The sequence below is a fragment of the Kogia breviceps genome, chromosome 10, assembly GCF_026419965.1.
Source record: "Kogia breviceps isolate mKogBre1 chromosome 10, mKogBre1 haplotype 1, whole genome shotgun sequence".
In the NCBI taxonomy this organism is placed as follows: Eukaryota; Metazoa; Chordata; class Mammalia; order Artiodactyla; family Physeteridae; genus Kogia; species Kogia breviceps.
In genome coordinates, this window is record NC_081319.1 from 19,308,443 (window position 1) to 19,336,351 (window position 27,909).

General features: G+C 44.2%; 1 protein-coding gene across 11 annotated transcripts in view; it reads left to right on the forward strand.

Annotated features, from left to right (window-relative positions):
* The window catches only part of FOXP1 (forkhead box P1), a 602,646-nt gene that overhangs the window by 78,541 nt on the left and 496,196 nt on the right, over positions 1-27,909 (forward strand). For 10 of the 11 annotated variants that reach the window (XM_067043615.1, XM_067043616.1, XM_059077906.2 and 7 more), the window contains one exon: positions 14,340-14,469. The gene's annotated coding sequence lies outside the window, so the exon portion shown is untranslated. Of the gene's footprint in view, positions 1-5,286; positions 5,425-14,339; positions 14,470-27,909 lie in introns of those variants that run through there. The other variant, XM_067043619.1, reaches the window with a different exon arrangement.

The following is a 27,909-nucleotide window of genomic DNA, read 5'->3' on the forward strand; positions in this document are numbered from 1 at the left end:
TGTGTTTCCTTCTGTGTCCGTGTTTATTTTTCCAGCCCCCCCCCTTTTTTTTTTTCTTTGCATTACGCGGGCCTCTCACTGTTGTGGCCTCTCCCGTTGTGGAGCACAGGCTCCGGATGCGCAGGCTCAGCGGCCGTGGCTCACGGGCCCAGCCGCTCTGCGGCGTGTGGGATCTTCCCGGACCGGGACACGAACCCACGTCCTCTGCATCGGCAGGCGGACTCTCAACCACTGTGCCACCAGGGAAGCCCTAGCCCTTTTTAATGGCTGCACAGTATTTCACCATCGGTATGAATTATAACGTATTTAATTTTCATTGGATATTTTTCCCAGTTTTTGTAGACCATAGACAATGCTGTGATCTGTTTCTTTGCATCCTTATCGCTCATTTCTTCCCCAGTGCTTACTGTTTCATTAAGATCAATTCCAAAGAGTAAGGGGTGAACAGGAATGCATGGTTTAAATGGTTTGTTGAAGCAGGGCCAAATCCCCCTCCCCGCTCACCCCCGCAGAGGCTGTGCCAGCTCACTGTGAACCTGGCCATGGTTGAGAGTACTCATTTCTATTTGTAAAACTTTGATGTAATATTAGATTGATGCGCTTAAAAGAAAAACAAGGCATCATTCTTCTCTGTGGGTGACTGACCCAAATCTGTTATGGTGCAGGACAGGCAGTGACTTTCAGAATAGAGAGGGGAGAGACCAGTCAGACACTGACGTTCAGTTAATTGTATGGTCCGATAAAGGTGACAATGACAGGTCTCATGTGTGGAGCGCTTACTGTGGGTCAGAAGTTCTATACATTGTTCTCAAACCATGTGATTTAATCTTCACAGCAACGTTTTGAGGTGGGGACCCTTTAGCCCGGCCCCCCCCCTTTTTTTTTTTTTGCGGTTCGCGGGTCTCTCACTGCTGTGGCCTCTCCCGTTGCGGAGCACAGGCTCCAGACGCGCAGGCTCAGCGGCCATGGCTCACGGGCCCAGCCGCTCCGCGGCACGTGGGATCTTCCCGGACCAGGGCATGAACCTGTGTCCCCTGCATCGGCAGGCGGACTCTCAACCCCTGCGCCACCAGGGAAGCCCTAACCCATTTTACAGTTGCAGAAATAGAGGACTTTAGAGAAGTTATGTAATTTGTCCCGAAAAGAACAAATTAGGCTACTATTTGGCAGAGTTGGAAGTTGAACCCAGGTGCTCTGACTCTCAGGTTCTTGCTCTTGTCCTGGGGTACTGGAGATGGAGCTGGAAACATGGATGCAAGAGCCAGCATGCAGACGAAGTGAGACCAGGCATGGTGGCTGGCTGGTCTTGCGGGGAAGGCTGACAGGGTTTCTAGCTTGTTGGAATAGAAGGCCCAGCTTTGGCAGCAGACATAGGGAGGTAGAGAGGGGGAACCCGTGTAGAGCGAGTGTGCAGATTCAGATGGTATATATGGGGCTGTAGAGACTGGGGCTGGAGATCTCCCAGGAGATACAGGAGATCTCCCTTAGCCTGTTTTATGGCCTATGTGCATCATCTTGCTTAATCCTTTTACCACCCCATGACGTGGGGCTTGTTCTTACCCCCATTTTATAGCTGCAGAAACCGAGGCCCAGAGAACTTGAATAACTCAGTCCTTGAGTATCACAGCCAGAATCAGACCCCAGGCAGCCAAATTCCTGGTCTGGGCCAAAGCCAATGGGAAGGAGAACTCATTGGAGAGTTTGCACCCTGGGAACCGCTGTTGGAAGTGATCTCTTCCTCCTTTTGAACTTTGTAGCGATTATTGTCTGTAGAATTCATCTGGCAATTAATCATGTCTTCCCTGTGATACAAATCTCATTGTTGTCCTGACATGTTATTTCGATCATGTATAGTAATTTAACTTCTTGTGCTGGGCAGACAGCTGAGCCTTGATAGCCCACTGACCCAACCCCCAAACATGTGCACCAGAGGTCTTCAGAGGGGGACTCGATAAATGTTTGACTGAATTTCATTTCAGGGGTCTTACCCTGGAGACTTCGGACAGTGACATTTGGGGAAGGGCAGGAAGGCGGGGACAGTGCCTAGGATTGTGATCAGATGGACTTGGGAGGACAGAGAGGAGACTGAGGACTAGAAAGCATGTCTTTTGCACCGGTGACGAAAGGGCAGGATGGGTGTCTGGCCACCTGCATAAGCCCCTCTCCTCCTGTCTCCTTCCTCCGTGGGGATGTCCCCTGCCTTCAGGTTGTACCACCAGGGCTCACTTGGCTTTGTACTTCCCTCCTAACCAGGATTTGCTGAGTGCAATTGTAACCCTGTATTTCCCGCTGGGCTTTGTCGTGGGAGGCTTTCCAGATCTTCTCATGTTTCCCATTGGAGCTGTTGGAAGAGTGGTACTCCGTAGTATTGGGTGCCATGAAGGGAGGAGACTGGGGTTCCAGATACAGGTGGCTGCATCACTTACTCACCGTGGCCTTGGAGGGAGGACTTTGATCCCCTGAGCCTCAATTTCCGCATCAGTGAGATAGCGGTACTTACCTGTGAGGCTTCTAAGAGCCTGGATGGACATGCTCAGTCAGGAAAGAGTGCTGGGCGTGGTGAGGGCTCCATCAACGTTGGCTGGTCTTAGAACTGGATGTCTTCAGGAGCGAATCTAGAGGCCTCCCACTCTGTTGAACACCAAGGTGAAAGGCTAGCGTGTTCCTTTCTTGTGTTTACGAGAGACTTTTCACCACTTTGCCTCTTGGACACTTCTCACGGATGGTTTGGTCCTAATCATCAGCTCTTCTCCTGGTCTCCTGAGACATTTCCGAAGCCCCTCATTCAGCCCCCTTTCTCAGAAGGAAATTTGGCCATCAGACCTTGGACCGCTCCGAGCCTGGTCAGCGTCCTCATATTTGTTTACCAGGGTGATTATTATTATTATTATTTTTAAAAAATAAATTTGTTTATCTTTGGCTGCATTGGGTCTTCGTTGCTGCGCGCAGGCTTTCGCTAGTTGCAGCGAGCGGGAATTGCTCTTTGTTGTGGTGCGTGGGCTTCTCATTGCGGTGGCTTCTCTTGTTGTGGAGCGTGGACTCTAGATGCACGGGCTTCAGCAGTTGCTGCGCACGGGCTCAGTAGTTGTGGCTCGCGGGCTCTAGAGCACATGCTCAGCGGTTGTGGCGCACGGGCTTAGCCGCTCCGCGGCATATGGGATCTTCCTGCACCGGGGATCGAACCCGTGTCCCCTGCGTCGGCGGGCGGATCCTTAACCACTGCGTCACCAGGGACGTCCCGATAATTATTATTTTTATTTTGTAAGAATTAACTGGAAGTTCTTTTTCAGTCATTTCATTAGTCATTCAACTTTTTTGTTTTCTTTTGAGGTGGAAGACAGATTACTTTGAGGCTGTGGGTCAGATGGAGGTGGCTGGCTGGGTAACCGTATCCCCGCTGAGTCAGCTGTCTGCTCAGACAACTGAAAGCTGAAGTATGCTGATGACGCGTCACCAGCCAGCATCACATTGACTTGAAATTCCATTTCTGCTCCTCCAGTTGTGGGAGCTTGGATGCCTTTGCGGGTTGTTGGAAAGCACTGCAAGTATTGTTACCGATTGGATTGTGGAGCCTGGACTTGTTGGTTGTCCCCTGAAGTGACGTTTACCATTTGAGACCAAGGCATAAAATTGTGAAATGGGATGGTTCACAAAGGGGGGGTTCGATGCTGTCAGTTTTTAGAAAGGGAGAGCCAGGCTCTGACACAGTCATTGACTCACAGAGGTTCTCCAACAGTTGGCGAAGCCAGGACAAGGTTTGTTCTTCCTACAGATTGGTCATCCAGCACCCACCCCCCTGGGTCTTATTGCCCTCCTGCTAAAATTATCTGGGCAGCTATTCGTTTTGGGTCTCCTTCCTTGAGTGGAGAGGCAATCTCAATGTCAGGGATGGTGGCTGCCTCAAGACGCCCTTGGCCCCTCCTCCCGATCCCCCGTTCACCGTATCCCTGAATCACATTGTAGCCTTGGAAAAGAAGTCTGTTCAGTGTGTTTGTTCTCTTGATATCTGTGTGTTCTGTACAGTATCCATCGTGGGGGACGGATAAGGTGCTTTACGGGGTTACTTTGCCTCCCTATAGTAACATACAGGATGAAAGAATATCACTTAGTAAATGAGGATGTTTATTTTATTATGCTCTAACAGTTTTAACTTTGCTGTTGTTGTTTTTTGACTTCTTCAAATTGGGCATGAGCTTAGAAGATGACTTGAGGGTCGGGGGCAGGGGCAGGGCTGGTATTATTTGTTTGAGCAAAGAGTTTGGCCTCTGTTTTTATTCCTTTAAGTCATCTCTATTTCACCTCAAAGGCCTGTGGTTAAGAAGGCTTTTGTTTCTGGTTGGAATATTGGGAGCCATAGAATTCTCTAGAAGAGAGCTTTGGCGCTGCTGTGGTGGGACTGGGTGCTTCATCCCACAGAGTGACTCCTGTAAACAGCACTCATAAGCCCTAGTTTAAGACCATTGTTTTTTTTTTCAAAAGTTATTTTCCTTTTTTCCCCCCTTTTTATTCTTTTTAAAATTTTTTTCGTCCCTTTCCACTAATGGAGGACTATTCCTTTTTACAGTGGAAGCCACTACCTTTTTCTTAATTATGAAACCGGTGGAAATCACCATTGGACAAGGCATCTCGAAGAATTGCGGTTAATATTGTGACCTAGTTGGTTTCTTCATTTTAAAAAAAGTTGTTTTATCCTTCCCCCATATCAGCTATGTGTGCCGATTATGTAATCGTTAAGTTCTCACAGAAAATATGGATCCCATCCATTCATGAAACCAGAGCACCTCTGGTTTCACTGTGGTCTGTCACTTCCCACAGAACGTTACCGCCGGGGAAACTGAGGCTTGGGTTTGCTCCTCTCCCTCCTTCTGCACAACCCGCCATTGTCACAAATTACAGTGATAAGTTTCTTGTTAGTAGCGTCATCACTATGAATGTGATTCTTGTTCTCATCTAATTGAGAGCCTTGGTTACCCACAAGCCACTTCCAGCTTTTGGGCGGGCGGATGCACAGGGATCACCTCTCTAGAGTGAAGATGAAATAATATCATTTGTTTACCACCTTGAGTTGTTCACCACGGGCTGTGAAAAATATGTTCTGAATTGAAAAGTGCGAAAAACAAGTGTACCAGCTATCAGCAAGCTCTCCCCTCCAAGTAAACATGTTTATAGAGCAAGTCTCAAAACAAAATACTTGATCACGATAAGCCCAGCCAATGAGAAGAAAGTAAACATGTTTACCCACAAAAGCCTTATAAAGAGCCCAGGTGGCAGCCAGCACTCTGCTCACTTGACTGTTCTCCCCGGGAGCAACTGGGGCTCCCCTGGGCCTCAAGGACAGAGACACCGCTCGCCCTGCCAGTAGGCGGCTCCCCTGTTTAAGCCCTGCTCTCTTAGCTCAGCCCAGTTTGCCAATGAGGATGGAAGGTTTGTATTTTGTGCCCCTGGACTGAACCACCAGTGGAAGGTTATTTGTGAAATTGAGCCTGGAGTTCCCGTGTTTCTTAAATAGCAACTTGTCATAGGTAGAGTGCCAAGTAGGCTTACGGGGAATCTTCCTGGCTCCCTGAAAGAACCCAGATTAATATCACATGTAATGACCTTCTGTGTCCTGGGCACTGTAGTGTAGACATACAGGGTATAAACCATGAATTACACCCAAGCCTGGCCTTACCCAGATCGCTCTGGTGAAGGAACCAAAGGGCTTGAGCAGGAAGTTGGTAGAAAAGACAGGGGCATCCTGAGTGATACAGGGGTTTTCAGGGTACATGGAGTGAGCCTTGGATGCTGTAAAAGAGAGGAAGGTTAGAAGGGGGTGACAAATTGTGCGTGTGGCAAAGAGTTAAGGACTTGAGGGACGGTGCCTTGTCTCCGTGCAGGCCGGGAGCAAATTCAGGAGAGAGGGCCCAGTCCCAGGTGGCTCTGTGGGAGGTTGTTAGTGAATTTCAGAATTAAGGTCTTCCTTCCATGTGGAGCATTTCTAAGGGATGGTGAGATCCAAGTTTTGGCCATGCCCTGGGCTGTAGAGCCAGTGGTTCTGGTTAATCAGCACTTAATGAGCCCTTTACTCTTATGGGCAGATACCCCAATTTTCAGGTATGGAGGAATTTGCCCAAGGTTATAGCTAGCAAGTAGCATAGCTAGGATGGGATGTGAGAAGTCTGTTCCGTAGCCTGTGCTCTCAACTGCTGCCCTATACTGCTTCTCAAATAGACTGGAAGGTTTTAGGGTAGGAAAGTTAAGATAACCAGGTGTGTATTCACTCAGTGAAGGATTTTTTTTTTTTTTTTGAGTGGTACCTTATGTGTACCAGGTCTGATGTCAGCCTTGACCAGGCTGTCGGAAGGACCATCTTCATGGCTGTTGAGGTCGATAGAAGTGGCCACAGTGAAGGGATGTAGACCGAAATTGTGAACCAGATACTAAAACATCTGAGAAAGGTGTAGAAGAGCATCCTTGACATTTAGAGGCAAAAGCCATGTGGCTGGGTTGGGAGCAGTGGTCCCCTCACATATGGTCATCAGAAGAAGGGTTTTTAAGGATCAGGGAATCACAGTGGGGAGGGACAGTGGTGTTCTCCTTGGGGGTAGATGGCAGGCGAGGTAGACTGTTAGCAGAGCCAGAACTTGGCTCTAAGAAAGGGAACTAAAGAAAGGCCAACTCTTCCTTCTTTGTTTGCCTGAGGTCAAGGGATATTGAGTGAATGACTTCTGGGAAAGGTGAAAGGGACATCTTTAAGGAAAAAGGAAAGTCTCCGGATTGTTCGTGATGTTGGTCTCGGAGGGCCATGGGAAGAAGTGAGCACTGGAGCCAAGATGAAGGATGAAATGGGATTCTAGAATGGCCGGGAGGCAACAGGATGAGGGTACCATCTACTCCTTGAAGAGGGGGTGACAGTTAAGTCACTCATTGTCTTTGGCGGGGTTCAGACAGAAGCTGGATTCTTAACTGGGGAGATGGGGAGAGGCAGACAGATGCAGCGGGAGGGCCAGCCTTCAAGTTTTAAATGGAATGTTTAGGGGATTTTTAGTGACGAAGAGCAATAAACAAACAAAACAGGCTTCTGGTTAAGCCTCAGTGAAGGAGAAGAGTAATTACACAGACACCATATTCCCCCTGTGTTCTAATTAATCTAATGGGTTTACTTAAGAACGTGTTTTTGAACAGAGATATCAGTAAGTCCTCTGGTGAGTTGAAAGAAATCTTATTAGTGAAAGTTAAGTAAAAGTAATAGTGATTAGTTGTAGGGAACTTAATTGAAATGAACTCCAGTGGGCCCACTGAAGCCACAGATGTTGCTGTGGTGACCCGTTTGGTTACATCTGGGTGACCATTTTGACTGGAACTGTAGAACTTAGCTGTTCAGATAGATGCCTATCTAGGGTACATTTGAGGTTACGATTATTTTAAAAACAGAAGTATTATTTGTTCTTCTTCTCCAAGCCTTATTAATTGAGGCAGATTGGCATTTTATTTGTGAGCTGACAACACACACCCTTTTCCGCAGCCGATGTGCTTTTTGAACTGGGTTCAGCATTGTCAGAAAGTTATTCACAGGAGTTGGTGATGGAGCCTGCTCCACCCACTTCTGTTCTCTTTCTATTTTGGTGCTATTTGCAACAAAGGAGAAACTAAGTTAGTAAATTAGAGAAGGATGGAAGCTCTCACAAAGGCTCCCCTTCCTATCAGGTTGTGTAAGGGATTAGAGTGGGCTCGCTCTTCCTGTGGCTCAGGGACCTGAAGGAACACAGGTGCAAACCCCATGGGATGGCCTTGGCCGTGTCCTCCCAGGTCTCCTGACCTATCTGATGGAGCTACATGAAGAAATCTATAAAGATGTGTATGTATGTATATATGTCTAATCATATGTACATGTGTATTTGTGTGTGCGTGAGTGTGTATGTACACGTATACTTATTTATGTTGTGCGGGCCTAAAAAATTCCAGATATAGCATTCTCAAGCCAAGGGAAATCTAGTGGAGAAGCCGCTCAATTTGAGTTTTGTGTCAGGGTCCTGGTAGGAAATAGGTGGCTTGTCCCTTTCCTAGGTCTGAGAGGACAGAGGGTGAGGGGCACCTGGATACAGTAGCTGTAGGGAGAGGACTGCCTGGCAGGAGCTGTGATCCTTCATAGTCAACCTCCGGTGCCCCATCTTCTCTGTCCTCCGGAGATGAGACCTCCATTGGTTGAACCAGCTGGAAGCCAGAAGACAAGGGTATCTGTTGATGCATGCACACGGGGGGGGGGGAGGGGGCTTCCAGGACACACAGAGCAAGGTGGAGGGTTGGGGCAGCACGCCGATGGGAAGATCTGGAGGAACGAAAGGAAAACCATCCGGTCCATTTGCCCTTTGGGTATGACACTGCCAGATGCATGGGAAAGGTTAATGTGGGACCAGAGGCCCCAGATCTTCAGGATGGTAAGGGAGCATCTAGCTTTACTTCCCAAAGCGTGGTGCCTGGACCGGTAGCGCCAGCGTCCCGTGGGAGCGTTCTGGAGATTTTTCAGGCCCCGCCCTGTACCTACTGAATGAGACACTCCAGGGGAGGGGCCCAGCAATCTGTGTTTTCTTAGCCCTCCCAGACATTTTGGGGCTCGTTCAAGATTGAGAACCACAGCTGGATGTCTTGAGGTGTTGGATGGCCAGCAAAGTATGCCAGTTTGCTAAAATGGCCACTATTATCTTGCTTGGAAATGCCAGCGATGAGCGTGTTGTCTGTTTGCATCTCCTGCTTGGAAACTCTGCACACTCCCAGTCCTTTTTATTTTTCGGATAGGCACTCTTCAAAAGAAATGGAATAATGGATGACATGTAGGCCGTGGGGGCTCATACCCCAGGCAGTTCATGCCTTTAATTTCCAAGTGCTCCTCTCAGCCATGCCAGGAAGTACCCGGCAGGGCCCAGACTTTGGAGGTTGTTTTTGAAAAAACAGATGCAAATGCTGCCTGTGCTGTTGTTGTTTTCCCCAGTGCCTGGCAGTGTTTGGTAAACAACTTGATTGCTAGGTCTTGGCCTCAGGGAACCACAGCTGCTCTTTCCAGCTCCCTGCAGACTTGTGCTGAGCAAGGATTGCTGCAGGGAAAAATAAAGAGGGGAGAACAAAACAAGAAAACAGCACTGTTGTTTTGTGGCTGCCTCTACCTGTTTTCCTGGAGCTGTTTTGCAACCACAGGCCCTAAGTTTTGATTCCTTACTTGAAAACACCAGGCAAGACCCCAGGCACCCCAGGCTTCTTTCTCTTTGGTTAGAGGCGGGAGTGGCCACCGCCGGACTTGGAAAGCCTGTTGTAGTAGCCACTGGAAGGATCTATGCATTTTTAAATATGTAAATTGAAAAAGGAGAAAGCTTCATTCTTTCTAATGACCCCCAAGATGGTAATCTGGCTTTTCAAATCTCCGGGAAAACAGATTGAATATGGCACAATTAATGCTTCAGCACTTCTAGGCTTTTCTCTAAAATATTTTAATGGGCTTTTAATTTATTGCAGCTCCTGACTAGCAGGTTTGAGGCAGGGTTGCTGCTGACCCACTGGGCCAAGGTGCTCTCCGGGGCTGTAAGTGAAGTGGAAAAGAACAAAGGCCGGCTGGCGTGTCAGTCTGGACCTCCCCAGGCTCAGCCCCTGGAGCTCACTGGATTCCTGGCCCTGCAGTGGCACAGCACTCTTCAGAGCAGAGGCAAGGGTGCAACTTCACCACAGTTCCCTGGAGTATCGGGCAGAAATGCAGATTGATGATCTCTGGGCAGGAGTCTGCGTTTCAAGCTGGTGCCCATATCAGGTCTGCAGTCCGGGACCTGGTGATTGACAGCCAGTGTGAACGAGTAAGCCTAGCTGGGAAGCAAGTGATGGTGTTGCCAGACTTTTTTTTTTTTTTTTTTAATTTTGAGACCTGCATGTCATTTTAAAGCATTCACTTTTCATTTACTCCAAAGTTCTCCATTATTTTGGCTCCCCCTTCCTTCTTAGATCAAGCAACCTTCTTCCTAAAATCCTTTTCTTTGGGTCTGAAATGCATCTTTCCGAATGTCCTTGTAGAGAGGTGATAAACTTTTGTTTGTCTGAAAAGATCTTTATTTCACCCTCATTTTTGAAAGGTAATTTTTCTGGGCATACAATTCTAGGTAGATAGTTTTTGCCTCTGGGCAGTGTTCTGGATAATTTATTTGGATACTATCTTCTCTTCTGGTGGGTTTCTTTTTTTTTTCCTTTTAAATTTCAGTTGCTATGTTTTTCATTTCTAGAGGTCAGAGTTTGGTTAGAGTTATAGAACTTGATTTTGTAGTATATATGCATGTATTATATAGATGTATATGCTATGTATTTTATAGTATATGTACTATGAACACCTAAAAAGCTATAGTATAGTATATAGTTTGTGGTATTTTGGTTAGAGTTATACAGCTTATATTTTATAGTATATGTGCATGTATTGTAGTGTGTATATATGTAGTATGTATTTCATAGTGTATATACTATAAATGCATGTTAAAAACTATAGTATCTATAGTTTATATAGTATTTTGGTTAGAGTTATAGAGCTTGTATTTTTGTATATGTGTATGTATGTATTATATGTATGTGTATATAGGGAGTGTATTTATAGTAAATATACTATAAGTCCATACAAAAACTACAGTGTATATCATTCATACAGTATTTTGGTTAAAGTTATAGAGCTCAGTGGAGATGGAATTCCGTATTGGGTCAGTTGGATTCTTAACAAAACACACAAACAAAACCAGAAAACTTCCACGCACCACGGTGATAGTTTGTCCTTTATTTTTGGATATGCCTGAGGACTGTAATGTTTTAGGAAGCCAAACCGGACAGCACTAATGATACTCTTAAGTGTTGATGGACCAACATACATCTTAGCTAGCAGCCACACGCTGCTCCCACGCTGAACACAAGCGTGCTTCCTCCCTCCTCACTGCTGGTCTTCAGTGTGTCTTGCCTGTTTCATCTGCCTGTAAGCCTTTGACCGTGATGTCCTGATTTGATGGGATCCCTTTTTCACCCCATCTTCCAGTTCGTTCCAGAACTTGCCCAAGATAATTGCTCTCAAAAGCCCTTACCTGGGCTTCCCTGGTGGTGCAGTGGTTGAGAATCCGCCTGCCAATGCAGGGGACACGGGTTCGAGCCCTGGTCTGGGAGGATCCCACGTGCCGCGGAGCAACCGGGCCCGTGAGCCACAGCTACTGAGCCTGCACGTCTGGAGCCCGTGCTCCGCAACGAGAGGCCGCCATAGTGAGAGGCCCGCGCACCGCGATGAAGAGCGGGCCCCGCCTGCCGCAACTGGAGAAAGCCCTCGCACAGAAACGAAGACCCGACACAGCCATAAATAAATAAAGCCCTTAACTGCCCACATACCTACAGTGTTTTCCTGTTTCCACTTGTGCAGCCTCTCTGTGCTTCTGAATCCCTGTAGAATTGCAGACCTGAGCCGTGGCATGACCCTAGCCATAATTTGTTACATGGGTTGCAAGGGTTCTTTTCCTTTTCTTTTCTTAATGTGTACTATTATAAAACATTAGCTGCTGTCTTTGAAAAATGAGGAAATTTCACAAAATAGTCATGTGGATTTCTCCCTTTGTTTGTGGAATTGAAAGCTCCTGTAGCCCTGGGTTCATGTCGCCACGTGGCAATAATGGGCTTGTGGAGCCACTGACGGCCCTCTTAGCCGAGAAAGCCCGGGGCCTCCAGTCTGCTGCCTCCCTCCTCACTCCCTGTACCTTATACCTGGCCTGCCTCGTTCACTTGCCTTCTCTGCCTGGTCATTGTGGGACGCCTTAGCTTTCCCCACATGAACAAGGAAGCTCAGGTCGGAAAGGTTCAGTATCCTCTACAAGGCCTCGCAAGCAAAACTCACTCAGGCAGGCTGCAGTCAGAAGAGTGTCTAGTGCAAGGTAGGCACACACAATGTTTGTATTTCGTGTATTGGCTGGAGAAGTACGGATTCCTTGTGAGCTCAGCCTGTGTGGAGTCGAGCCCCTGTAGCTGTGTAATCTTGGGCAGGTTATTAAAGCCCTCTGCGCCTCAGTTTTCTTACCTGCACGTAAGAGTCTCTACTAGGAACTTGGTGGTAAGAATAGAATTAAATGAAATACCTGTTGTAAAATACTTGAAAACAATATGCAATACAGCATGAGTTTTCCGTAAATGGCAGTTGTACGTTTAGAGGATGCTGAGGAATTAATTCTTTCACCTGTTGATTCGTTTGTTGACTCAGTCTGTATTGAGCGGCTGCTGTGAGCCCAGCATTCTTCTGAATTTTGGGAGGACAGTGGTGAACCCAACAGAGACGTTTCCTTATCGTGTGGAGTTCATAGCCTAGTGGAGGGGACAAGTGAATAAATGAGAAAAGTTTATAGGTGATGATAAGGGCCGTGGGGAAAGCAAATAGGATGATGTAATTAGAGTGACTGGGCACCTAGCTTAAGTGGGTAGGTGGGACAGCCTTCTTGAAGTGGCCTTTGCCCCTAAAACCCTGTGAAGAGAAGGAGCCACTTGTGTGAGGAGGAAGATCGTGGCGTTCCAGGTAGCTGGGAAAGCCAGTGCACCAGGCCTGAGGCAGGAAAACCCTTGGCTTGCTTGAAATGGAAGGGAGGCCACCGCATCCATGTTGTACGTGGGTGTGGAGTTGGTGGCTGGTAGCAGTGTCCGAGAAGCAGCAAGTGACCAGATTATGCAGCGTCTTCTAGGCCAGAGAAAGAAAAAGATTTTGTCCTAAAGATGGTGAGCATTCTCAGCCCCTTTCTTTTTTTTTTTTTTTTTTGCTCTTTTTTTTTTTTTCGGTACGCAGGCCTGTCTCTGTTGTGGCCTCTCCCGTTGCGGAGCACAGGCTCCGGACGCGCAGGCTCAGCGGCCACGGCTCACGGGCCCAGCCGCTCCGCGGCATGTGGGATCTTCCCGGACCGGGGCACGAACCCGCGTCCCCTGCATCGGCAGGCGGACTCTCAACCACTGCGCCACCAGGGAAGCCCAGCCCCTTTCTTTTTGCTACGTGATGTCGACTTCTTAGCTTTGCAGAGCTTCCGTGAGCCTTGGAAATGCTTCTTGGGTCTCAAGGCTCCTTGAAGTTTGGACGACGGGGCTTTATCATTTGGACACAAGCTGTGATTGGCAGTATCCACCTTCTTTGGTACTTTGGTAGAAATACAGAATCTCAGGCCCAATTCCAGACCAATGACTCAGCGTCTGTGGGGATGGGGCCCAGGAGTCTGTATTTTAAAAGGCTCTTCAAGTTGCTCTTCACATTACTCCTCCGCGTACTAAAGTTTGAGAAACGCTCATCTATGGGACACGCGGGCACATTTCCATAGGAGTTGGAGCCGTACTCTTGGGAGGGGAATGGAAGCCTTCCTGGGGTACCCAGTGCAAGTTGTCAGCTGTCGAGGGCGCAGGTGCACCAAAGCTTGGCACTAGCACCGGGGTGAGAATTCTTCTGCTCAGATGCACGACCCTCTGCCCACAGCTCAGCTCTGGTGTTGATGGCAGATCAACATAGGAGTGATTTGTGGTAAAAACCTTTTTAATCCAGAAGCTTAAAGGAGAAGCTAATAGTTTAGGTTATTTGGAACAAGTGTGCTTTAGCCAAAAAGACAAAGATGCAGAGAAGGAAGAAGGGATGTGGAGAGCATCAGTTAATGACCTGACCTTGCAGATTAAAGAACTGGGATCCTGAGGCCTTAAATGGCTTTCCTGGAGCCACACAAGTGATTGATGACAATACTGGGTCCGGAATTCAGGCTTCTCCACTTGGATGTCTACACGTTATGTAGTATGTTTTCTCTTGATGGAAATATCTCTGAGTCTTGCTCCTTATGTAATTCATCAACATTTGTAGAATTATTTTGGAGGAAAATGATTACGGTTACCTCTCTTCCCAGTTTGGATGTTCACTGTTATGTTTGAAATAATTTTATTTTCATATATTTGTATCTTCTGGAAAAGAGAGTTATTTAATAGGAATCAACACATTTATCCATGTCAGATTTGAGCCAAAAGCAGCTGATTGTTACCTGGGCACTTGATAATTGGACAAAAAATATTTTTGTAACGCCAAAATACATAAAATATTTGGCACAAAGTCTGCAATAAACAACAACCTTTCAGGGTATGTGTTGAAGTAATTGGTAACTGTATCTTTCAAAACATTATTTCCGGTTCATATTTTACAACATCACACTTGATATATTGACATACCCTCGTTTGAAAGGTCTTTACCCCTACCTCTAGATTCTATGTGTGTCGTGCTGTTTTCAAGTTTAAGGAAGTGGTGGTTTTAGAAGTTACATCTTAGCTATGTGTAAAAAAAAAAAACCAAAAATTTTGTATTGCAGTGTCCCAGGAGCTTTTGCTGACAATTCCAGTTTCCGAACGAAACATTTGGGCAATGGTGAGGGCTTCAATCCCTTGTCTGATTTGCTGTCAACCATGAACGGACGGATGTGATGCCTGCTGGCCAAAAGGGTGAGTGAACGTTTACGATTATTCATCTGAAAATTCAGAAGACCAAATGTTGGCTGAAGGGGTCCTGCACAGTGCAGGAAACTGAAAGAAGTCCCAAATTCATCAGAACAATTACACTGAAGATGAGAGACTCTTGTTTCGAAAGAAGAGTCACCCTGTCATTGTTTACTGGTATAACCTTTTTGGATAACTTGGACAATGATCTTAGGATTTATAAAAGACATAATAGGACACGGGAGAACTTTTTTTGTTTGCATGATTCTTTTACGCATACACCGAAGGGTAGACTGCCTAGATTATGAGCTACGTGTGCAGTTGAAAGAGTAATTGCTTTTTTGGTCCCATTTAAACTTGGTGATAAAATGAACCACCATGAAATAAGACAATAATAACCTCATCTTGAGCGTGGGTGGTGGTGGGGGATTTAAGTCTGATTTGTTCATTGAGAAAATCCCATCGCATGCCTTCCACATGACTGGGGCTCTTGAGAAAGTTAAAGGATTGGGAACTGTGGACTCTCAGATTTTCAGAAAGGCTCATGAGCATTTTTTTCCATCATAGTTCTCCTCATCAGGTTGTTCACTGTAAATTTTAGGGGGAAGTTAGAAGGGACGTGATGCTCTTTTTCTGTATATTTGATGGCATCTATCATGTTCTTCAGAACTCACGGGCTCCCCTGTAGTAATGAATGAACAATTGTGACTTGCCTTTATCAGAGGCAAGAATTGGTTGAGGCCAGGTGTTTTCGGTAAAAACTCTGACATCATTCAATGGTAGCTTTGTCATAAAACGAGGTCAGCTTTATGGGGAACCATTTGGTTTCAGTTTTGTAGTGAATGGCATTTAATGATAAGAACCATTGGCATAAACTCATCTTGTTTGTCTTAGTGGAGTTGTATGTGAAGCAGATTCTGTTTAGTGGAGGGAAGTATAGTGAAGTAGAAAGAGCACTGTATTAGAAATTGGGAGACCTGATAGCTAGCTGACATGGGGCAAGTTGGTCTGTTTTGATTTCCTATGTTTAAAAGAAAGCAGGTAGGTTACAGTGTCGTGTTTGTCAGTGCTAACAAGGCCCTAGAAGTTGACTGTTTAAATCCCCTCACTTTACAGATGGAGCATCTGCAGCCCAGAGAGTCTAATGGAGATGTCTATGTCCCTGGGCTAGGTCAGAGCTGTATCCCAGGTTATTTTATCCTCAGTGATTCTCTCTAGCTTATCTCAATTACAGAGATTCTGACATCCAAGCCCCGCAATTCTGTAAACCTTCTTTGCTGATATGTGTCTCTTTAAGGTGTTGTTTTGCATTTAGCTGTTTGGGCCAGCTTTTTAAAGATTTTACAGTTAGAGGTCATTTTGACAAATCCTTCCCATTTCATAGATTAAAAGAACCCTGGTGAAGCAAGCAGCCCAAATATCAGGGACCAGATGACCCTCAAAGAGCCTGTGGGCTTTAAAATTCACTTCCACTTAGGCTAGTTTGGTATCTGACTACTTATCCTTTGCATTTCATTCTGCTGGAGCTGGAGATAGAGGAAAAACAGAGTCTTATATCTTCCATACAGTATTCTTTCATGGCAAGAAATAAAGCAAGTAGAAACCAGTAACACATAAGGCAAGGAAGGGTGTACACCATGAAAATTAATAGTTAATGGAGTCATGGAATTTTAGATCTCTTAGGGTGCTTTGATCATCTTATGGGGTGGTCCTGGGCAAGTCCTGTGTGGTTCTTTCTCCTATGTAGTTCTTCTGAGGTTTTCTATTGCTAACCAGCTATGATAGACTTTTGTGAGTGGTCTGTAGACCAGTGAGCAGATAGCAGACATTATAAAAAGTTAAGTTGGGGGATCCAGGTAGAGTTGAGAACAAAGCCTGGGTGTGTCTCGTATAAACATGAGAATTCAAAGAAGTGGTTGGAATTCTGCTGAAGGTATTGAAATAGCAACAAAGTCAGGTTTGAGGTTACCTGTCATCTCTGTCTTCAGTACTGAGAGAGTCTGACTCAATATCACTGTCATAAATTGATGTATGAAATTGAGCAAAACCACATGAATGGATTTATTGAAGACTAGGCTCATTTTATTCATTAATTTCATTTGGGTAAGGCCTGCTATGTGAAAAATCAATCTGAAGAACTATAATGAAAATGATATCTCTTGAATTGATAAAATATAGTTAGGCCCCGTTGATTACCAGTTTTTTTCTAAATAAGGAAATGCTTTGAATTTATCAGATTGTAATCAATTTGCCTTCACTGTGTTTTTGGTAGGAAGTGGAGATCCCTGAAATCTGATGAGCTGGAGTATGTGTTCTGATTCTTTATCATTGTTTATCCTCATAGTACACCTTCGAGGTTTGATTAAAGGACTGACTCTCTTCCTCTGTGACGCAATAACCTGGCCTGCGGCCTGCGATGCATTGTATATCTGATAGCTAGTTAATCCTTCTATTGTCAAAAACGTATTCATCGTCCTACGGGTTTTAGAACTTTAGAGTTTATCAAGTAACCAAAAGAAGCACCAGTTAATTGTTACAGCTGATAACTTGGAGGCTTTAGGCATGAAATCAACTCCAATTCTGAGTGAAATATTTCATGGTAAGAGACCTCACGATAGAACAAGGTGTCAGTCCCAGCAGTAGACAGCTAGAACGACAGATCTCCTCACTCCGGTGCAAAGAAACGAAGCCATATGATAAAAGGTTTACACAAGTAGATCATCATGGCAAAATGTCAAGTTCAGAAAATGAGTAATTGGGTAATGTACTCAATTTATGTTGGTGATAACGATGCTTGCATAATAAAGTAGCTTAGGGGCAGGATACAGAGAAAGAAGGGCTGAGCACTTGAGGTGTCTCTTTGTGATGTGATTCTTTAATGCCCTCGCCAGCAGGGAATCAGAGTTGGCTCCTGTTTCCCCCCGTGTGAAGCTTTAGTTGACGTTGGTACCTATCTGATGCACATCACGAGACTCCAAGAGTGAAGACAGGCTAAGTCCGTGCATATTTAATAGGCAGTTAGCCACAGTGTTATTAATAAATGTGATAATAGCAGTCTGGATTTGCATCGAGTTTTCTGGAGAAAAGTTGACTGTAGATGGCAAATATGTTGGCTTGTTTGTCAGCCTGTGTACCTCGGCATTGCCTTGTTCCTCCCAGTAAACTGTCGCTTGCTGGTGGATCTGGGATAAGCATGTAAGAATCATGCAGCATTGTTTTGTCGCCGGTGGTTTTTCCTTATTTGCCTACAGTTCCTCTTTGGATCTCTCTCATAAACAAATGCCTAGCTTTTGACCTACTAGAAAGTGGTAAAAACACAGAAAATAATCCTTCTCATTTAAGGCTTGATAGTGGGCTACTTGGTGGCTGGAAGTTCCTGGATTTTTTTCTGTAAAACTCAAGACTGTGGATTTTGGTCATTGGTTTTGGGGTGGGGTGTGGCGGCGGTGGTGCAGCTTCCGGGAGGAGGTGGGGCAGGTAGCAGGCGTCTGGGAACAGGAAGGCTTGCAGGTGGGCTCCCCTTCTGAGCCGCCTTGTGCGGGAAGCTGTCAGCGGGCCAAGCCACTTTGTTGTGCTGAAACTTCCAGTCCCTGAAATTTTGACTTTGAAAAGTAATTTTAACAATTTAATAAACTACATAATATGTTTTATAAGCTGGAGCGAATGATCTTAAGTTTTTTGGTCTCTTTCATAACACAGTGAACCTAATATTGGTAAAAATACAGATCTTCACTCACGCCATAAAGAGAGCCTAGATTTAATAAGCAGTTATGAGTGCTGGCAGCTGCCTATCAGATTGTATAACTTGGACTCCAGCACGGGAAGACAGTGTCAACTTACATTTTATCTCGGAAGTATTTTCGAGGCGTTTATTTTGCTTCTCTCTGTCTCTCTCTCTCCAGTCCCTAACCTAATACAAGTAATGTAATTGGCTGACTATTTTCCACATAGCTAATTGGCTAGGGGCCAAGGGGGAAACCATTGTCTGGCTTGATGATGATCAGAAATTAACATGACATTTACGTGGAGGTAATGGAATATATTAGTAATGCCATAATTCAGGATGGTGAGAGGAAGAGTGTCCATCCTTCTCCTCCCTTTAGCAGTGGGAGGAGTTCCGATGATGATGAAAGAACCTCCAAGCCCCCTTCCCTCCCACAATCCCCCCCACCCCCCCCCCAGTACCTCACAGCAGTGGCTAGCCAGTCTCTAGGTCACATTAACTGTTGAATTCTTCCCATAGAACTGTAAGACAAACTAATGAATTATTCCATTTGTCAATTAAAAAAGAAAATCCGCCAACTACTATTGTAAGATTAAATTCCAATTAGAAGATTGCATTTAATTCGCAAGCTATAACATTGTTTTAATGAATTCTCTTGGAGGTGACAGTTTATGTGAGATAAATTTATATGGTGTAGGTAGATATAAATTCATTGGATAATGTTAAACATGTTACTTCATATATATTAGCTGTGAAATTTATTTCTTCCCTAGTTATGTCCCCAAGGAGGTAGAGTCAGATGAAAAAACATATCTTCAAAGAAAGAACCCTTTCTGTCCTTTCACATACTTGCTCTAAAAAAGCCTTTTCTCACTTTTATTTAAAAAAAAAATCTGTTTAATTTCTGCATTAACTGAATTTATGATTCTTGGTGTATGCTATTTATAAAATTGAATATAGGTTTCATGATATAGGAAATTAGTCTAGGAATGAGAATATGATCCAATTTTGTAATAAAGGTAATCTGCATTTATATTGCAGATATTTTCCATTTCTCTCTAAGCCCCTTATGGGATTATACACACATTTTTCTGGACACACAAATTCACTGTAAACTTTTAATGTAGTGGGCAGGCTTTTGTTCCCCTGACATCTGCACAAAGCATCGAATCCTTTGCCTAAATCAAAAGTGGCAAACATTCTTGACAGACATTGGATTTTATAATTCCCCCACCCCTGCCCATCCCTGTGCCCCTGGCAGACATCACTAATTGATTGCTTCTCTCCTCTGCTCAGTGTGGGTGTGGCCTCAGAATTTCTCCACTTAAATTCTTGGAGGCAAGCTAACCCATTCACCATTTACATGAGAGTGCTCAGAATCACGGCAGGCAACTGGCTTTTGACTAGTCTTTGTAGTTTGTCTTTGTATATCCTATACTTACCCCAATATCTGGCACACAGCGGTTAAATGTGTGTTATACTAATGAGAAGATCTTACGCACAGTTCTGGCAATTATGTGGTTGTGTAACAGTTGGATTTTTGACATCACGTGTATACCGTATTTGTATGGTTTGGTAGGCAGTTTATTTCCTACCTTTTAGCTCGTTTGGGGGTTATATGTATGAAACATTACAGTTTTGTAGTTGGGGTTTTTTTTTTTTTTTTTTTCTTCAATTTATGTAACTGGAAAAGACAAGAAAGAGACTCTCCTCACCCTCTTGTTACCTGTGCATTAACTCAGGCTCAGACACAGCAAGGAAGTGGTGGGGTGTAAGCTAAACTGAGACTTTCCCTCTCCGAGTACAATTTCTTTCTTAAAGGGAGGGGCACACACAGGTACCAGGTGCTGACCGGTGCAGGGCAAGTTTCTTGCAATTTCCTTTCGTATATTAATCTTGGTTTTTATCAATACACTGAAGCAAGCTGTACCAGGGACGAAGGCATTCAGCTATTATATTTCAAATGATATCTTCCGTGATGTAAAATTCTAGGAACTTCAGCTGCATGGCATGTTGTTTTTGAAAATAATCGGTTTTCTCTTCACTTGGTTCAAATAATGCTTGGAGGCCAAGAGAAGGAAATTTCCATTCAGTTTACATGCAGGCTGCTGCCCTACCCTGTTGAGAACTGCCATCCTTTTAATTCCTCCTTAAAAGAAAAATGAGCAATTAGCCTCTTGAAGTACCATTTAGTTAATGTACATTGTAATTTCATTTCAACATATTGTTTGATTGTTTGTGTTGGTCATGGTAACCAGACTTCTGGAAAGTGGTTGTGAACATGGGAATTGGTAACCTGTTGGGCCATATTTGTAGGATGTGGTTGGCTTTGGTCAAGGATGCCAAAATCTGTGAGCCCCATTATGGTCTGTTCTGGTGGTGGCTCTTGGATTTTCTGTACAGAGTTTTTGTGTTCCATGCAACTCCAACCAAGCGATTGGAAGAGGCTCATGAGATGAAATCTTTTTCATCCCTCCTCATATTCTGTGAGGTTTTAGTAATATTTGTACTGAGTAATTGTAGCAGCTCGTCATCAGGCATTTATTTTTCCTCTGGTGGTTTGGATATCATGTTAGGTATCTCATGTCATTCTAACAGCATCTCTGTGTTCTGGATATTATTATTCTGGGTTTTTTTTGTTTTTTTTTGTGGTACACGGGCCTCTCACTGTTGTGGCCTCTCCCGCTGTGGAGCACAGGCTCCGGACGCGCAGGCTTAGCGGCCGTGGCTCACGGGCCCAGCCGCTCCGCGGCATGTGGGATCTTCCCGGACCGGGGCACGAACCCGTGTCCCCTGCATCGGCAGGCGGATTCTCAACCACTGCGCCACCATGGAAGCCCCTGATTTTTTTGTTGAGAAGACAGAAGCTCAGTGTCTAAGTTACTACTCAGGATCACACAGCAGGTTTTACAAGTGGGTTTTACTTCAAGGTAGGCCAGTTTCAAATCCTGTGTCTTAACCAGGAGGGCATGCTACGTCCTCATCTTTGATTCCATGGTTCTCCAAGGCCCTTTGATTTAGGCAAGGAAGATTTTGTAGCTTCTAGTTGTCTTTGTGGAAGAGATGGACTCCAACTCATTTAAAACGGCAGCTTAATCTACACACAGGATTTTTATAGGACCAGTGATTTTAGAAAAAATGGGAATAACTTCTTCCAAAAATTTTTTCAAAAATATTTCTTACTCACTGGCCTTTTCCTCTAAATCTAAAATCTCCCAGTTTCATGCAGTTGGGCTCAGTGTTGCGTATTTCCTTCAGGTCCTCTTCTAAAATAAAGATGATTTTGGTGATGGTGGCTCATGGAGTTCCAAATATCTGAGGAGAGGAGTTTTCTTCTTTGATACAGTATAAACAGGCAACATAGGACTAGCAGGATCGCTGATCCAGACAGAGAACGTGTGCAGGAAGGGAAAACCTGAACTCCTGGGCTTTTGTGCCCAGGGCCAGAGCGAGGCATTGACAAGGTCAGGTCTGCCGCTTGGTCATGTGCATTTAGACCCCTTGTCTATGGGCTGCAGGGACTTCTGTCCATCCAGGATAGACTTGCAGGCTAGAGCGCCAGGAGGCTTGTTTCAGGTATGCTCTGTGGAATTTTTCTTACAACACGTGCATTCAGTTATTATTAAGGGGATTTTTTTTCTCCATATTTTTTAATGTTGCATATTGGATTGTGTAAAGGTGAAATGACATGTTTCCTTTACATCTTTCAGAAAAGAAAAAATGGAGCATAATCTTGATCTTCTAGAGCCTGGGTGGCGGGCATATGGGGTTCATGTTCGCTATTTTCTCTACTTCTTTATATATTTGACCACTTCTATAATAAAAAACTTGTGTGCGTTGGGGAGGGGGCAGTGAGGGGCTGATCTAGCTCATTATTTAGCCTGGTGTTGAGAAACCAGTCACCGGGTAGAACCAGGTTTCCGCTCCTCCGTCCTCCACCCCACCTTGGGCAGCCCTCAGTTGCTGGTGTAATTTAATTGATACGGAGTCTTAGGGCGAGGAGATGCTAACCGAATCAGCCAAGACTTGAAGTAATTTTCTGGACAATACAGATAAAAATGACTTTACCTGACATACAAGCCTTCCCTGACTAACCTATAAAAACTGACAGTGGTTGAATAGCTGTCATAACTGAGCACATGTGACATGCCAGGGGCTATGATACACCGGTTATAGATTTTCTCTCTAGTCCTCCAGTGGCCAGTGTTTGGAAGGGAGTACAGGGGACCTGAACCGAGGGCCCACTGGACTTTCTTCTCTTCTACCTCCAAGTCCTTGGGCTGTGTTCTTCAGTGTGTGATCCAGAGGCTACCTGAATCGTGTTAAATATAGATTTTCAGGCCCACATCCAGGTACAGGCCTAGAGCTTGGTCTCTGAATTAGAGAAGATAAAGTCATGTCCTAGTCCCAGGCCTCACAGATAGGGTTACCTTGGCCAAGTCAAGGCTGCTCTCCAAACGTCAGTCTCCTCCTCTGCAAAATGGGGACAATGGTAGCATCTACCTTGTTGGCTGTGAAAAGTCCTTAATACAGTGCTTGGCGCCTGGTAAGCACTAGGTACGTGTTACGTGAAACTATATTTTAACCTTTTTGAGACGTTTGCAAATACCCTGACATAACTGGGAATGTTAAAGATGTAGCAGCTTAATGCTCCAGGTGGCACTCTTTGGTGGATATAATTTAAACCTTATATATCTTAGAAGCATTTTTTGGTAATTATTAAAAACATTTTAAAAATCAGTAGTAGAGTTTTTTACATAGATGTCTGAAAAAGAATTCTGTCACCAAAGTGTCTAAGAGTTGACATGTGTAAATACGCGGCTAGACAGTTTCAAAAAACGTGTATTATTTACTGATCAATGTAGTGTCCCCTTTGGAGCCGTTACACTCAGTCATTTCCTGTCAGTCTCTCCAGGCTGTTATAATCAGACTATGGATATGCATATTAAGATACAAGAAAGTCATTGTGCATGTGTGGTGGCGGCTTTTTAATTGTTAATAATGTAGCTGCTTTAAAAAAGGCATCAGGTTAGTTTCCTCTTAGGATGGTTAATAGTCATCAGAATCGCAGGAGGGATGCGGAGAGCTGAAACTCAGGATGGGGGAGCACGAGGCTGGTGCTGATCAGGGGGTGTCTGTGCTTCCAGGCAGTGCCCTGAGACAGGGAAGAACTTTTTTATCTGATCCCGATGCTGAGTTCATGGAGATTCCTTTTACTCTTCTTGCTACTGTGTTTCTTTGGAAAAGTTTTATTTAAAAAAAAAAAAAAAAAAATGCTTCTGTATGTGTGTGATGGTAGAAGGGTCATCTAACTTCTCTGTTGAGGACAGGGATCAACAAACTTTTTCTGAGCCAGAGAGTAAATATTTTGAGGTTTGCAGTCTACCTGGTCTGTTACAACTACTGGCCTGTGTTGTAGTGCGCCAGCAGCCGTAGGCAGTTCGTCCCGTGAATGAGCTTGACTGTGTTTCCAGTAACGTTTGTTTACAGATGTTTGAATTTCCGCAGAATTTCCACAGGTCACTGAAGAGTAGCAGTAGTTTTATTTTTTCCCAACCCTTTAAGAATGTAAAAACTACTTGTAGCTCATGAGTGTAGGGTTCCATTTGGCCCCAGGGCCCGTGGTTTGTAAAGGAGATGCAGTGTAAAGCAGTGATGAGGACTCAGTCCTTTGTTGTAGCTCTGTGACAATGCTTGGGCCTGATCGTTTGCTCTCCAGTGTCTGATGAAATAATAATAGCATCAGCTTTTGTTCACATTTCATCTTGAGATAGTCTTGTTCTGTGTGATTGGATTATTTATTGATTTAGAGTGAAGTTTAGTGAGGGTCCCTCTCCCCCTTCCTTTATTTAAGACAAGAAAAGTATGAACCTGAAATAAAAGTGAGGTGGAGGGTAAAAGATGAAGTGAAAGGGAAAGCAAGTCGCAGAAAAAAAGTGGAGTCAGAAATTGACATGTAAGGTCTATATCCACTTCAACACCAGTGTTTCTCATAGATGTTGGGAATCTCACCAGTGGAATTAAGGTTAAATTCCTCGAGTCACAAATGGACATTTTTGAAAATGTAACAGGTATTATTTTAATATATATATTATATATGAAATATGTAGCAAAATACTATTAGCACATCAGTCCAGTTTCTCTGATACTACTACTTCAGTGCAACATTTAATAAAATTGAGAGGTTTAAGGAAAAGTATACGAATTATTTACAGGTGGTTCTTGGGCACAACAACAGTCTTAGAGTTGGTTGAATGATTAAAACAGGGTTTTTTTTTTCCCCCTAAATATCCCTTATTTTATCTTGAATGAAGAATAGAGACCAGGAAGCATATAATGTGTATCATTTGATTTTCCCTTAAGAAATGGCTGGAGACCAGAATGATAAAAAATGAGACAGAAGTAGACTCACAGACATAGAAAACAAATGTATGGTTACCAAAGGGGAAAAGGGTTGGGGGAGGGATAAATTAGGAGTTTGATAAAAATTGAACTACCATATGACCCAGCAATCCCACTACTGGGCTTGTACCCTGAGAAAATCATAATTCAAAAAAGAGACGTAGGGCTTCCCTGGTGGCGCAGTGGTTGAGAGTCCGCCTGCCGATGCAGGGGACACGGGTTCATGCCCCGGTCTGGGAAGATCCCACGTGCCGCGGAGCGGCTGGGCCCCGTGAGCCATGGCTGCTGAGCCTGCGCGTCCGGAGCCTGTGCTCCGCAACGGGAGAGGCCACAACAATGAGAGGCCCGCGTACCGCAAAAAAAAAAAAAAAGAGAGAGAGAGAGAGAGACGTGTACCACAGTGTTCATTGCAGCTCTATTTACAATAGCCAGGACATGGAAGCAACCTAAATGTCCATCAGCAGATGATTGGATAAAGAAGATGTGACACATATATACAATGGAATGTTACTCAGCCATAAAAAGGAACGAAATGGAGTTACTTGTAGTGAGGTGGATGGACCTAGAGTCTGTCATACAGAGTGAAGTAAGTCAGAAAGAGAAAAACAAATACCGTATGCTAACGCATATATATGGAATTTTAAAAAGTGGTAGTGATGAACCTAGTGGCAGGACATCAGACGTAGACGTAGAGAATGGACTTGAGGACACGGGGAGGGGGAAGGGTAAGCTGGGATGAAGTGAGAGAGTGGCATGGACATATATACACTACCAAACGTAAAATAGATAGCTAGTGGGAAGCAGCCACAGAGCACAGGGAGATCAGCTCGGTGCTTTGTGACCACCTAGAGGGGTGGGAGGGAGACGCAAGAGGGAGGGGATATGGGGATATATGTATGTGTATAGCTGATTCGCTTTGTTGTACAACAGAAACTAACACACCATTGTAAAGCATTTATACTCTGATAAAGATGTGAAAAACTTAGGTGTTTGAGGTTAAAATATACACATCACTGTATGTAAAATAGATAACCAACAAGGACCTATATGCAATATCTTGTAATAACCTTTAGTGGACAAGAATCTAAAAAAGAATACATATACACATATACATATGTGTTATATATATATACGTATAAGTGAATCATTTTGCTCTACACCTGGAGCTAACAGAATGTTGCACGTCAGCTATATTTCAAAAAATTTTTTTCAAATTAAAAATGAGTGTGAGAGTTATGGAGAGAAGACGCCTCATGTCTTACCTTGTAAACAGGTGGGGGAGTCAGGGCCAGGGGAGCGGTGGAGAAGAGTGGGTTCGTGCAGTGGGGCATTTTCATAGCCTGAAGGCCGAGGTATAACACAGCTTCGAGGCAGAGAAAATGTAGGACCAGAGAAGAGAAATGAACAAGGATGTTTTCCAAGGAAGGTCTAGGAGAATAATCTAGAGGATTTTTTCTTTCTCAAGTATCATGATAAAACTTACTGGGACGTGAAGGAATGAGTTTCTGGTTTTTCAGCAAGCCATCCCTTATGATGGATGCCAAAGTATTGTGGTTGCAGTTGGGGAATAAACATCTAGAAAAGACGATGAACCCCGGAGATGCAAATATGTTTTCACATAAATGTCCATTGTAATTAAAAATTGGAGGAAGTGAGAGAGAGAATACAGCAAAGGTAGAATTGTGTTGAAAGCCTTGCACATGGTTAGTTTATCATTTTGTTGTTGTTGTTAAATGAAAAATAAACATATTCCAGGATCCAGAGCCAAGACGTAGAACCTTGAATGTATAATGAACGGCTAAACGTGGTGATTAAGAACACAGGATATCGGTGAGAAAAGTCAGGTTTGAATCCTGGCTCTGCCACTTACTATCAGTATAAACTTGGGTAAATTACCTTGCTCTGGACCTCAGTTTTCTGACCTTTAAAGTGTGAATAATAGTAGTCTCTAACTCATAAATGATTGTGGGATTAGATGAGTTAATACACATCAGGTGTTAAAAAAAAAAAAGTCGGGATGTAGTTATTTTCGGTGAATGATAAAGCTAGCTGTCAGGCTTAAATTATTCCCTAAATAAAAAAATGTGGTTTGAAATCATAGCAAATTTGCCGGTATCTCTCTGGAGTGTCCCAGGATGTGAATTTTTATGTGTAACTATGCACGTTAGTGAGGTACATCATATACATTCAGAGACTCCTAGACATTTAGTGTTCACAGAAATATCAAAGCCTTTTGCTGTCCACAGGCATCTTGGGCCCAAATCTTCGGGGCCCTGTTGGTTCTACAAGAACACCTAGCCTATTTGAGTAACTCTGGGATGGTGAACTTCTGTTCTTCAGGAAGCCCGTTTTATCACTTATCAGCCCTTAGGGCTGGGAAGTTCTTTCTTCCACTGGACTGAAATCTACCACCCACGGGCATCCCACTTAATCTTTTGGTTTGGTGCTTTGAAATTCGAGGAAACCCATTTCTTCTAGTAGCCATCCGTCAAATATCTCCAAATAGCACGTCCTGTTTGAGTCTTCTCCTGGCTAAAACTCGCTTGCTTCTTCAGCTGTTCCTCTCTTGGTTTTAGGTGTCCTGGAGCCATCTGGGTTGTTCTCTCACAGCACCGATAGCCACAGAAGCGTATTTTTTGTTTGTGTCTACATTTGTGTGAATTCACTTAAAAGTGCGTCTTTTCGACAAAACCATCTTTATCATGTGCAAGGGAAACAGTGACTTTTCTTAACCCGCTTCTTAAATTCCAAATGTGGGAAGCTGGCAGGTAAAGGAACCTAGTGCTAAAGAATCCTAAGTTCTTCCCTTGAGAGTCAGTTTAGGCTTCCCTTTGCTCGGAGCCAGGTAGCTGTGTAGAAGCCGTGGTAGTAACGATGGATGGTTCTAGTGACTGCAGGAGCAGCTGATTGTGGGCCTACTGTGTGCCAGCTACTCCATCCTCTAGTTGCAGTAAATTATTTAGTTCTCATGACTGTGAGTCTCTTAACGATCTTTATTCCTATTTTCAGGAATGAAGTTGGAAACTTGTAAAAAAAACTCAAGAGAAGGATTGTTTTGGTTAACATCGTCGGTATTAATCTGTATACTCTTAATCTGTGTAGTTTTCTATCCTACTTAAGAAATGGTGTAGTTTCCGGTCTCTCTTGCCTTATGCTTTGTTTTAATGCTTGGAAATTATACAGGTAACATAAAAATCACCTTCCTTCGTGGGGAGAGACCACTTTTATTCCAACGAAACTGTCGAAATGAATTATTTTTAAAGATACTGCTGTTCTCAGTGGGCTGGAGCCCACAGACACAGACACTGAGGATGGAGTAC